Below are 12542 nucleotides of genomic sequence, written 5' to 3'. Positions count from 1 at the left end.
TATATGCCACAGAATGGATAAAGGGGACTTCGAAAGCTTGGGTGATGAAGCCTGATGAACTTCCGTTTAGGAAGCTTCAAAAACCAATTTTTTGGGTTTTTAATTTATAAAAGTTATATTAATATTATTTAGTATAGTTTTTTAAATATATTTTTAACTTTTAAAAAAATTGTTTAAGAATTTTTGAAAAAGTCAAGAAATTTGACTTCTTTCCTTTTTAAAAGTTATTTTTTAATTTTTATTTATTAAAAATTTTTTAAAATAAGTACTTCTATGATAAAAATTTAATATAAAATAATTTATTTATAAATTACTTTTAATACAATTTATTATATTTTAATTTTTTTTTTCAAAAGAGATTAATTAAGTTATTTATTCAAACTTTTGATCTTTGTTTTTTAGAGTCAAACTAATAGTTTCTTCATAAAATGGTATATTTTTCCAAAAAAATGTATGTCAATATTTATTTTTTTCTATAAAACTAGTGTATGTTTCCGTATTCTATATGGGATAATATATAAAATTATATAAAAATTTTATTAAAAAATTAAATAAAATATATATAGTAATTATTATTATAAATATTTAACAAAGTTATATTTAAAATCAAACTCTCAAGATTGTTAATATTAAAATATTAAAAATAATTAGTATTTATCTTAATCAATTTGAGTTTATTGAGTGGCCATCTCATTTGTTCGCTTAAACAACTAATAGGAGCTAATCTCACTTTATGTGTGTAGCAATCCATTGGCTAGCAGTAAACCCTTAATAAATGGAGCATCAATATGGTTAGACTTGGCAGGAGTACCCGAATACGTGGGTACCCAACCCATCCATACCCGGTTGGGGAAAGTAATAACCTGACCCGAGTCGGGACAGATTTTGCTCGGGACAGGGTAGGCTTGGGTTTAGGGTGTACCCGCCCCGGATATATACAAATAAACACTTTTTAGGAATTAAGATTTGTCTCACATCACAGATTCAGTGATTCATAACTTCAGTCCATACTCTATAGCCATGCCAGAGAAACCCAGCCATCCTCACCCAGAGTCTTCTTCTTCTCGGTTTCTTCACAAAAAATCTCATAGCTCCCGTCATCGTCGTTGCTGAGCCCATCGCCGCCTACCTCTTCACAGCTCATGTCGCTGTCGCTGCTTATCCCGTTACTGTTGCTGTTGAGTCTGTCGCCACCTTTCTCCTACCGAGTCCATTTTCTCTAGGTAAATTCCCCTCTCTCTCTCTCTCTCTCTGAGTCTGTTACGTTCTTCTCTTCTTCTTCCACAGACTCATCACTTAGTCGCCGTTGCTATGAGCGCGAAAGTTGTCGTTGCAGTTTCATGTGAGTCTTGACGTGGGATAAATGCCTCTAGAACCTATGCACAATTACTCAAGAGGGGGGGGGGTGAATTGAGTATTGCAACAACAATGAATCTTTTTGCGAAAGTTAAAGACAATATACAAAAGTGTTATTGTACTAGTATTTTTCCAAGAGCTTAACTCAATTGCTAAGCATTTATAAGGAGCTTTTACTTTCCAATAGACACCAACTCAAATAAATTGATCAAGCTTTTCACCAATCGGACTTAAGCTATTCCTTAAGTACTTACGAAGCTACTTTTCGATCACAATTTATTTGCTCAAAGGTAAAAGATAATAATATTGAAGAGATGAGTTTGGAGAGATGCAAACGCTATTTAGAGTGGTTCGGCACAATCCTTGTCCTACGTCCACTTTCTTTCTCAATCGCTATTGAGAAGTTCCACTATTGCCAAGCTTCAAGGTGCTCGCGCAAAACCTTTTACAATCCGAGTCCTTAGTTTCTAACACCTCACGGTATATGATCACCACTCGTATACTAACCCACTCCACTTAGAGATTCCTTCTCTAAGATTTGCCTTGAGTACTTAGTATACTTCTTTGGTATCCTCACCGACTATAGTGTTTATAACTCTTGACTCAACCTTGGAGATCACACTCCAATTTACAAAGTGTTACAAGAAAACAATTCTCAAAGAATTGTTGAGATGAAATGAGTACTCTCTAAAAGAGTGTATGATTACAAGTTTAGCACTATTGAACCAATTGATATTGCTCTCTCAAATTGTGTATTATAACACCTTAAAAATGTGTAGAATGAAAGAATATGAACAAGATAGTTTGCAAATACTCACATATATGAAATAAGGCTTCAATCCATCTATTTATAGACTCCCCAAACCTTAGAAACGTTGGGGAGTTTAATAGGATGGAGCCGTTTTGTTAAAACTAGCCGTTTTTTATGTTTTTGAATTATTTGCATCGATGCATAACACTTTGCATCGATGCAAATGTGTCTTTGAAGCTGAAATTTGAATTTTCAGCTAGGTTGCATCGATGTAAACATCTTTGCATCGATGCAAAAAGTCGTTGCATGCTTTGCATCGATGCAAGATGAGTGTGCACCGATGCAAACCTTAAAGAATGGCTTAAAATCACTTCAAAATGCTTAGGATTGATCTCAAACTTGTTGGAGTCAATTCCTATGCTTTTGTACCTTTGAAAACAAGTTTTTAAACCATTTGGCTAGCATCGAATTGCAAGATGTGCATCAAAACATTTTGTGAGTGTGTGTTGAGAGATTTAGCAATTGGTTCTTAACAAGAAGTTACCTAAGTCCTAAGACACTATACTTGTCTTCAAATGTTGTGGACTTGAGTTTCTTGTTGTTGTTGTGTTGCTTTCAACTCTTCATTCCTCAACGTTGAATGTTGGTTGATCTTTCAACATGCTTGTTCATTCAAGTTGTTTGTTGGTTTGTCTTTCATGTCGTTTGTTGGTTTGTCATTCATCAAAACCTACGAATACAAACTTCGCATACAAGCAACATGATTTACAATTTCCCCCTTTTTGATAATGACAAACCAATTTTGAGGATATGCATTTATAAATGATTTTGAAAGCAACAATAATGCACTTTGTTTTATAGAAAGCTTTGGAGAAGACTTCACAAAAAAAATTTTGCAGGAGTTCCCCCTAAATATGTGCATTTGTTCCCTTAAAGGGCGTTTATCAAAGAAGACGATTTAGATATCAAAAGTTTTTGCTTAGCGGAAGTCTTTTTGAAATCATTGTTTCGCAAACTTATTTCTTCTTTTCAAATCCTCAAACTTCTTCTTTTTCAAAAGTTCAAAATTTCAAATATCCTCAAACTTCTCTTCCCCCTTTTGACATTATCAAAAAGAAAGGAGTTTGAAATGTGTCATAGAAGCATGCATAAAACAATGAATTTTTTTAAGTTCAATATCTCTATTAATCTCAAGGATGAGATATTCCCCCTTTCAAAAAGAATTTGATTTCCTCTTTTTATATATAACAAGCATGCATAATTCCCCCTAAAGAAGTGAAATATATTAAAGCATGCACATTAACTTAAAATAGGGGTACCAAGCCTATTTTGAGTTATTCACCAAATAAGCATACAAGCATTAATCATTAAACAAAATTATGAAGGAAATATCAAAGTATTTAAACCATAATAGAAATCCTTAGCTTACTAGGAGTTAGTTTAACAATTCATATAATCAAATAAACATAATATAAACTTCAATTTGTTGATCCTCCATTGTTTATAATCTTCAAATTCTTCAATCTACCTCAAGATTAATCACTCATTCATCAACTCATAAACCTACAAAACAATGGCTAATTGGATATCTCCAATGCTTAAGTTAGTAAGAGATACAAAAATAGCAATATAAATACAATGAATTCAAACAAATCATATTAGATTAGAATCCAAGATACCAAGTTCATTTCGGATGTTAAAAAAACTTTCTTTACATAAAGGTTTAGTGAAGATGTCCGCTAGTTGTTTACTAGTATCGACAAATTCAAAAACCACATCACCCTTTTCAACATGGTCTCTTATGAAGTGATGTCTAATCTCAATATGCTTGGTTCTTGAATGTTGAACCGGATTCTTGGTTAAATTTATTGCACTAGTATTATCACATTTGATAGGAATGTGATCAAGCATGAGTCCATAGTCCACAAGTTGTTGTTTCATCCATAAAATTTGGGCGCAACAACTACCGGCGGCTACATACTCGGCTTCGGCGGTAGACAAGGCTACACTTACTTGTTTCTTACTATGCCATGAAACAAGAGAGTTTCCTAGCAAGTGACAAGTGCCGCTAGTGCTTTTCCTATCCAATTTGCAACCGGAAAAATCGGAATCGGAATAACCAATCAAATCACAAGTGGATCCTTTTGGATACCACAATCCAACATTTAATGTTCCTATGAGATACTTCATAATCCTTTTCACCGCACTTAAGTGAGATTCCTTAGGATTAGCTTGGTATCTCGCACACATGCATACACTAAACATGATATCTGGCCTACTTGCCGTTCGATAAAGTAATGATCCTATCATGCCTCTATACTTCTTTACATCTATGTTTTTACCTTGTTCATCTTTGTCAAGGTAGCAAGTAGTGCTCATTGGTGTGTCCATTGCCTTAGCATTGTCCATTCCAAATCTTTTGAGCAATTCCTTGCAATATTTGGTTTGGCCAACGAAAGTTCCTTCTTTTCCTTGTTTGATTTGAAGACCAAGGAAGAAGTTGAGTTCTCTCATCATGGACATTTCAAATTCACTTTGCATGAGGTTTGAGAAAAACTTGCAAAGTGATTCGTTAGTTGAACCAAATATTATGTCATCGACGTAAACTTGTACCAAAAGGATATTTTTGTTTTCAATCATGATAAATAAAGTTGTATCAACCTTCCCTCTTCTAAAACCCTTTTCTATTAAAAACTTGCTCAAACGTTCATACCAAGCTCTTGGAGCTTGTTTGAGACCATAAAGAGCTTTCTTGAGTTTAAAAACATGATTAGGATTTTCATAATCCTCAAAACCGGGAGGTTGTTCAACATATACTTCTTCTTGAATGAAACCATTAAGAAAGGCACTCTTAACATCCATTTGATAAAGTTTGAAGTTATAAGAGGATGCAAAAGCAAGTAACATCCTAATAGCTTCTAATCTAGCTACGGGAGCATAAGTTTCGTCATAATCAATGCCTTCCTCTTGATTATAACCTTTAGCTACTAATCTAGCTTTGTTTCTAACAATTGTACCATTTTCATCGAGTTTATTTCTAAAAACCCATTTTGTTCCTACAATTGTTTGATTACTTGGTTTAGGCACCAATTCCCAAACGTCATTTCGTTTGAATTGGTTAAGCTCCTCTTGCATTGCCATAGCCCAATGTTCATCATCAATTGCGGACTCAATGGTAGATGGTTCAATTTGAGAAACAAAAGCACTATATGCAAATAAATTTCTAAAAGTGGATCGAGTTGTTACCCCTTTCGAAACATCACCAATGACGTTGTCTAGAGGATGATCCTTTGAAGTACGCCAGTCCTTTGGAAGTGCATTTATTTGTGCTTGTGATGGTTCAATTTCTTCAACTTGAACACTATCCTTTGTTGAGCTTGTAGAGGCTTCATTTAAATCTTTTTCTTTGTCTTCACCATTCAAATTTAGTGAATCAAAGTTTTCTACATTTTCATCAAAATCTTTTCTAGCACAACGGTTAGTTTCATCAAAAGCGACATGAATACTTTCTTCCATAGTCATGATGCGTTTATTATATACTCTAAAAGCTTTGCTAGTTAAAGAGTAGCCTAAGAAGATTCCTTCATCAGCCTTAGCATCAAATTTGCCTAAGTTATCTTTTCCATTATTTAGAATAAAGCATTTACAGCCAAAGACGTGAAGGTGGGAAATATTTGGCTTTCTTCCTTTGTACAATTCGTACGGTGTTTTCTTAAGAATAGGTCGAATGATAATCCTATTCATAACATAACACGCGGTACTAACCGCATCCGCCCAAAAGTACTTAGGAATATTAGCCTCATTGAGCATAGTTCTCGCCATTTCTTCTAAATGACGATTTTTCCTTTCAACCACACCATTTTGTTGTGGTGTTCTAGGAGAGGAAAAATTATGCTCAATGCCATTTTCTTCACAAAAAGTTTCAAAAAGATTGTTTTCAAATTCTCCACCATGATCACTTCTAATAGATGATATATGCAAATTCTTTTCATTTTGAATAACTTTGGCTAATCTTTTGAATGCTCGAAATGCATCACTCTTGTTTGCTAGGAACAAGGTCCATGTAAATCGAGAGTAGTCATCAACAATAACTAAAGCATAGTAATTGCCACCAAAGCTCATAGTCCTAGAAGGACCAAATAAATCCATGTGCAAAAGTTGTAATGGCCTTGTTGTTGAAACAATATTTTTGGATTTAAAAGAGGCCTTTACTTGTTTTCCCTTTTGACATGCGTCGCAAAGGACGTCTTTTTCAAAACGTAGCTTTGGTAAGCCAATTACTAACTCTTTAGAGACCAACTTTTGTACCTTTGAAAACAAGTTTTTAAACCATTTGGCTAGCATCGAATTGCAAGATGTGCATCAAAACATTTTGTGAGTGTGTGTTGAGAGATTTAGCAATTGGTTCTTAACAAGAAGTTACCTAAGTCCTAAGACACTATACTTGTCTTCAAATGTTGTGGACTTGAGTTTCTTGTTGTTGTTGTGTTGCTTTCAACTCTTCATTCCTCAACGTTGAATGTTGGTTGATCTTTCAACATGCTTGTTCATTCAAGTTGTTTGTTGGTTTGTCTTTCATGTCGTTTGTTGGTTTGTCATTCATCAAAACCTACGAATACAAACTTCGCATACAAGCAACATGATTTACAATGCCGACTTAGAAATTTTCAAAGGATTTTCAACTCAATGCCACACGTATAGCCTAAACCGACAAGTGACCCCAAGTCAAAGTTTAGAAGAATGTCATAACAATCAAATTAATTACCGGGAGTAGAATCCCGGGTCATTTTTCCTAGGAATTGAAATAAGATGCACATTATTGATTAGAAATTTTTGGAAATTTTTTTAGTTGAGTGCAGAAAAAGTAAAGTGACTAGAATTTAAAGGCAATGAACAACTAACAACTAAATTAAAGCAACAAAAATTATAAATCAAACAATTAATTAACTAACAAGCATGAAATAAAAGATAACAACAATAGTGGCATATAACTAAAAGTAAGGATTCAAACAAAGAATGCTAAGGAATCAAAGTCAACAAGAGAAATGTCAATCAACCAATATAAGAAACCTTGGCTAACGGTGAGAATTAAAATTTCTATCCTCATTGTCTTTGATGGTGGCGGAAATCGACCAGTTAAGAAATTTAATAAATGAATTGCGTTGCAAGTACAGTTCTTAACCAACTAAGATCCGCCTTCTCAATTTAAAAGGGGTTGTCACAAAAATTAAAATTAAAAATACTGGGAGTATGAGTCCCAGGTCGTCTCCCAACGAGTTGCAGGAAAGAGTGCTAATTTATTAATTAGAAATTTTCCAGAAGGTTTGAATTGGATAATGAGTAATTAATATAATTGTAAATTAAAGCAATAAAACTATTAATTATTATTAATATAAAAAGCTTTGACTGGGGAGTTGATTAATCAGAAGTTCTATCCTTGTTGGAATCTTCTCAAGTGTAATATAAAGCGGTTGTTGTTTTCACTTAGTTAACCCTTAGTGAGTAAAAGAAAGTCAAGTGATGGACTGATTCTTATCCGCAGTTCCTAGTCCTTTCCCTTGGGAAGGTCTAGCGTTAGTAGATATAGAATTAGCCAACAATGTTCAAATTAACTAAACACTCGAGCATTCCAACTCAAGTGTCTCCTCTTAATCAACCCCCATGTCAAGTAGAAATTCTACTCCATTAACATGGAATTAATATTCATAAAAATATAAGAAGACATAATAAGTTAAATAGAGTAAAATATAAAATTAAATTTAATTAAAAATAAAAGTAACTCTATATATTAATAAATTCAAAATGCAACATACTTAATTGAATAGGGTCAATGAGCAACTAATAGGAGTAAAGGAATAAGGAAACAAACTAAAGTGATGTCTTCACGGAGGTAATGATTCTTCAGCATCCAAAAATCCAAAGCAAAAGCATAAACTACTAATGTAAAGCTAATCTAGATTCAGATCTAAAACTAAGAGTAATCCTAATCTCCATGTATCTGAATGTGTGTGTATGCGTGTTGAGTTTCTGCATGTTCCCTAGCTTTAGTATGTGTTCCTGGGCCAAAAACTAGGTCAAAACGCGGCCCGAAATTGCCCCCAGCGTATTCTGTTATTTTTGCAGATCGTGCAGGTCACGCGTACGCGTCATCCACGCGTTCGCGTCATTCAGCGATTTTCCTTGTCATGCGTTCGCGTCATCCACATCATTCGTGCAGACTTCAATCCACGCGTTTGCGTCTGGCACGCGTTCGTGTCGCTGTAATTTCTTCTTTTCGCGCGCTCGCGTGAGCCATGCGCTTGCGTCATTGTTCGCTGGTTATCTCCTTGGTTTCTTGTGTTCCTTCCATTTTTGCAAGCTTCCTCTCCATTCTCTAAGCCATTCTTGCCTTATGAAGCCTGAAACACTTAACACACGGATCATGGCATCGAATGGGATAAAGGAGAGTTAAAATACATAATTAAAAGATCTCTAGGAAGCAAGTTTTCAACCATGGAATAATTTTGGGAAGGAATTGTAATATCATGCTAATCATATGAATAAGTGGGTAAAGACTTGATAAAATTATTCAATTAAACACAATATAAATCATAAAATAATGGTTTATCAACCTCCCCACACTTAAACATTAGCATGTCCTCATGCTTAGTTTAAGGAGATAAAATAAATGAGTAGGGAAATGTAAAACTCATGCAATGCAATGCAACCTATATATATGGATGCAACTATATGATTCTTGTCTACTTGGTTAAAAAGGAAACACGCTTTTCAAGACAAATATAAATTAGATTTCACTAATTCAAATTATATAGTAAAAATAGGTAACATTGTAATAAGACAGCTCATGAAAGTAGGGAACATAGAATCAAGCACTGAACCCTCACTGATGGTGTATATGCACTTTAGTCTCTCAAGTGTATAGGGTAATCACTCTACTCTTCTCTAATCATACTTTCTAAACTTTATTTTTTACCTAACCAATCAACAATATTTAATGTACCAACGCAACATCATGAGGTCTTTTTCAAGGTTGTAATATGGCTAAGGTAAGGGTAAGGGTATACATATGGCTAAGTGAGCTATAAATTGAATATTTGACTAACCTAAGCACTTATCTAGCATACATACACTCTATATAACTCTATAATCATGCCTAGCTATCCATAATTTTCACTTTTGCATTATATACTCATGTATTAACTTTTCCTTAAATTTTTATCACATATTCATTGATCTTTGAACTTAACTTAACTTAGAATTGGGGTAATTTTGTCCTCTTATTTATTTACTTAATTACAATTTTTTTTTAATATGAAAATAAACATAGCTTATCAATGCACATGGATTTTTAATTTTTTTTTTTCGTAGTTTCACATGAGTAGGTACCCAAATTTCCATTATTTTATTAAGGTAAGAACATAACATATTCCTTTATTAACCCATGTTCTCACAATTTTTCCATGCTTAATTAACACACAATTTCTATCTTAAGCTAACCAAATATTCAATTAGGATATTTAATTATTTTTCTGCTTAAGGCTAGTAATGTGGTAAAATATAGAACAAATGTGATTAAAAGGCTCAAAGTGGTTGACAAGGATGATTAAAAGGGTAGGCTTATTTGGGATAAGTGAGCTAAATAATTAATGGCCTCAATCATATGCATGCATATAAATACATTAAACATTGGACATATAGGATGAAACAAAATAAAGATTACAATCATAAAGAAGTAAACACACAAGAATAAAATATTTATGGTTAAATAGTGTAACCATGTAATTAGGCTCAAAATCTCACGGGTTGTGTGTTCTTAGCTTTTTAAACTATGTTCCAAATACAACTTCAAACAAATTTAACACAAAATATTTATTTTAAATTATTGAAATTTTTCAAAAATAGGGTCTTAAAAAGAAACTTATTATTTTTTTCTTCAATCAAGTAGAACATGCATGCAACTAATTATTTCTATGCAATTTATCCTATCCTAAACAAAAGAAAAATTAACTAAATATCCTATATTATTGGTGTTTAAAGGAGAATAAATTACCTTTGGAAGTCAGGTACTGACCGACCATCCCACACTTAAAGCTTTGCACCGTCCTTGGTGCCATCTGTCAGGAACAAAGGGGGGCTGGTAGCAGCATCTCCACCATCGGGGCCGTCATGGCTCCTTGTGCTGGTAAATGAAGTGGAGTCCGGGGTGTCTGGGTCATCTTTAGGTGGTTGGTTACCAACAAGTAGCTCCTTGAGGTATGTAAATCTGCGCTTGTTACGGCGCTCTCTTTGCTTTCCTTTTCGTTCAAGCTGGTCTAGCTTCTCAAGGATCTTGTGGAGTAGTTGGTTTGTTGAAGGTGCTTGTGGTATGGAAGAAGAAGGAATATCTTTTGCTGGTTCTGTGCTCCGGTTGATAGTTGCTGCCGGAGGTCTGATATACTTCCTGTTAGGGACGTATTGATCATCTCGTGGGATCATGGCCTTGGTGTCCCCAGCTCTGTAGGAGACTTCGGCTACTGAGACGAGATCTGAAACTAAGGTGGGGAAAGGTAAGTTGCCCGCAATCTGTACGTGTCTCAGAGCATGCCGAATGTGTCTTGGTAAATTGAGGTGCTGGTCTGTAAGGATACACCAGAGTAAAACAGCCATGTCTGCAGTAAAAGAGGACTCGTGAGTGCTTGGAAAGACGTAATGGGACATGATCTGTGCCCATACTCGAGCTTCCAAAGTAAGTGCTGAAGCCAAGATGCCCTTAGGTCGGGAACGATGGTATCCGTAGATCCATCTACTGCCAGGTTGTGCGATAACTCTGAGAACGGCGTCCCAGTCAAATTGGTATGTCTGGCGCTTGAGTGAGGCTTCTTGAAATGCGTCCAATCCTTCTGGAGCAGGGGGAAGATCTAAAGCTCGTTGAATGGCTTCTTCTGTTATAGGGACTTGCTTTTGACGGACATAGACAGACTGCATGGTTGGCATGTGAAAATTTGAGTAGAACTCTACTACCCATGATAGATTAACCTGCCGTGGCTATCTCCGTAGGAATTCCCATTGTCTTCACTCAATACGGGGCTCAACAATGTCTGCAATGTGGGTTGGGAGGATGAGAAGGTGCTCATTGTTATAGTTCCTTGCTGCCAGGATGGGGAACATCTGTTCACAGTAGTGGTTAGTAAACTGCACAGTGTCCTTTGCTGAGAAGGCTTTCTCTTTTTCATTGACCTTGATGATCCTTTTGATTCTTTTTGTTGATGGTTTCACCACTGTCGAAGATGGTTCTGCCATTAATGTTCTTTTTGTTCCTTTCCTTGCTAGTGGTGTGGGAGTAGCTTTCTCTTTGCCTTTCTTGGTGGCCATCCTGAAAAAGGGAAGAGAAAGTAAAGCTAAGGGTTTGAGCAAGAGAGCGAATATTAAGGGTGATAATCAATGCACGGTAAAGAAAGATGTCGTTAACACATGGTCTAGACTACATGTGAAAAGTTCATTGATAAACCATTATTTTATGGCTTATAATGTGTTTAATTGTGTGGTTTTATCATGATCTTTACCCACTTATTCATATGATTAGCATGCATTTATATTTCCTTCCTAAAATTATTACATGATTGAAAACTTACTTCCTAGAGACTTTTAATTATGTATTTTAATTCTACTTTATTCCATTCGATGACGTGATCTGTGTGTTAAGTGTTTCAGGATCTATAGGGCATGAATGAATTGGAGATTGGAAAGAAAGCTTACAAAAATGAAAGGAACACAAGAAATTGAGAAGATGACCAGCGAGAAGTGACGCGGCCGCATGGCTCACGCAACCGCGCGGATTGGAATAGCACAAGTGACGTGGAGGCGTGGACGACGCGCTCGCGTGGCAGGGCAAAATGCCGAATGACGCGGCCGCATGAATGACGCGATCGCATGACGTGCGCGATCTGCATAATCTGCAGAATTCGCTGGGGGCGATTTTGGGCCCTGTTTTGACCTAGTTTTCAGCCCAGAAAAGCAGACTAGAGCCAGAGAACATGCAGAAACCAACAACAACATTCATTCTACAAAAATTTTAGTTTTTAGATCTAGTTTTACTCCTCCTCTAGGTTTTCTCTCTACACATTCATAGTTCTTAGGATTTTATTTCTATTACTCTTTGCATTGGGATATTGAGAAGAGTTATTACCTCATCAAGACTTCGTCATTCTAGTTCATTTTCTTTACTTGGCTCCACTCTTCCATGTCCTTTAATTTACTCAATTTTACTATTGGATTATTTTAGAATTTATTAATACAAGAATTACTTTCATTTTTAATTGATTTCTTTGATTTCTATTTATCATGTCTTTCTTTAATTCCCTTTCCTATGTTATGAATTCTACATTCACAATGAGTGAGTAGTTCCCTAACTTGATGGGGAGTTGATTGAAAGGAACCCTTGAGTTGGAATGCTCAA

This window comes from Arachis ipaensis, chromosome B3, assembly GCF_059453495.1.
Source record: "Arachis ipaensis isolate K30076 ecotype BB chromosome B3, ASM5945349v1, whole genome shotgun sequence".
Classification (NCBI taxonomy): Eukaryota; Viridiplantae; Streptophyta; class Magnoliopsida; order Fabales; family Fabaceae; genus Arachis; species Arachis ipaensis.
The sequence above is the reverse complement of the archived record's forward strand: the minus strand, read 5'-3'. Positions refer to the sequence as shown.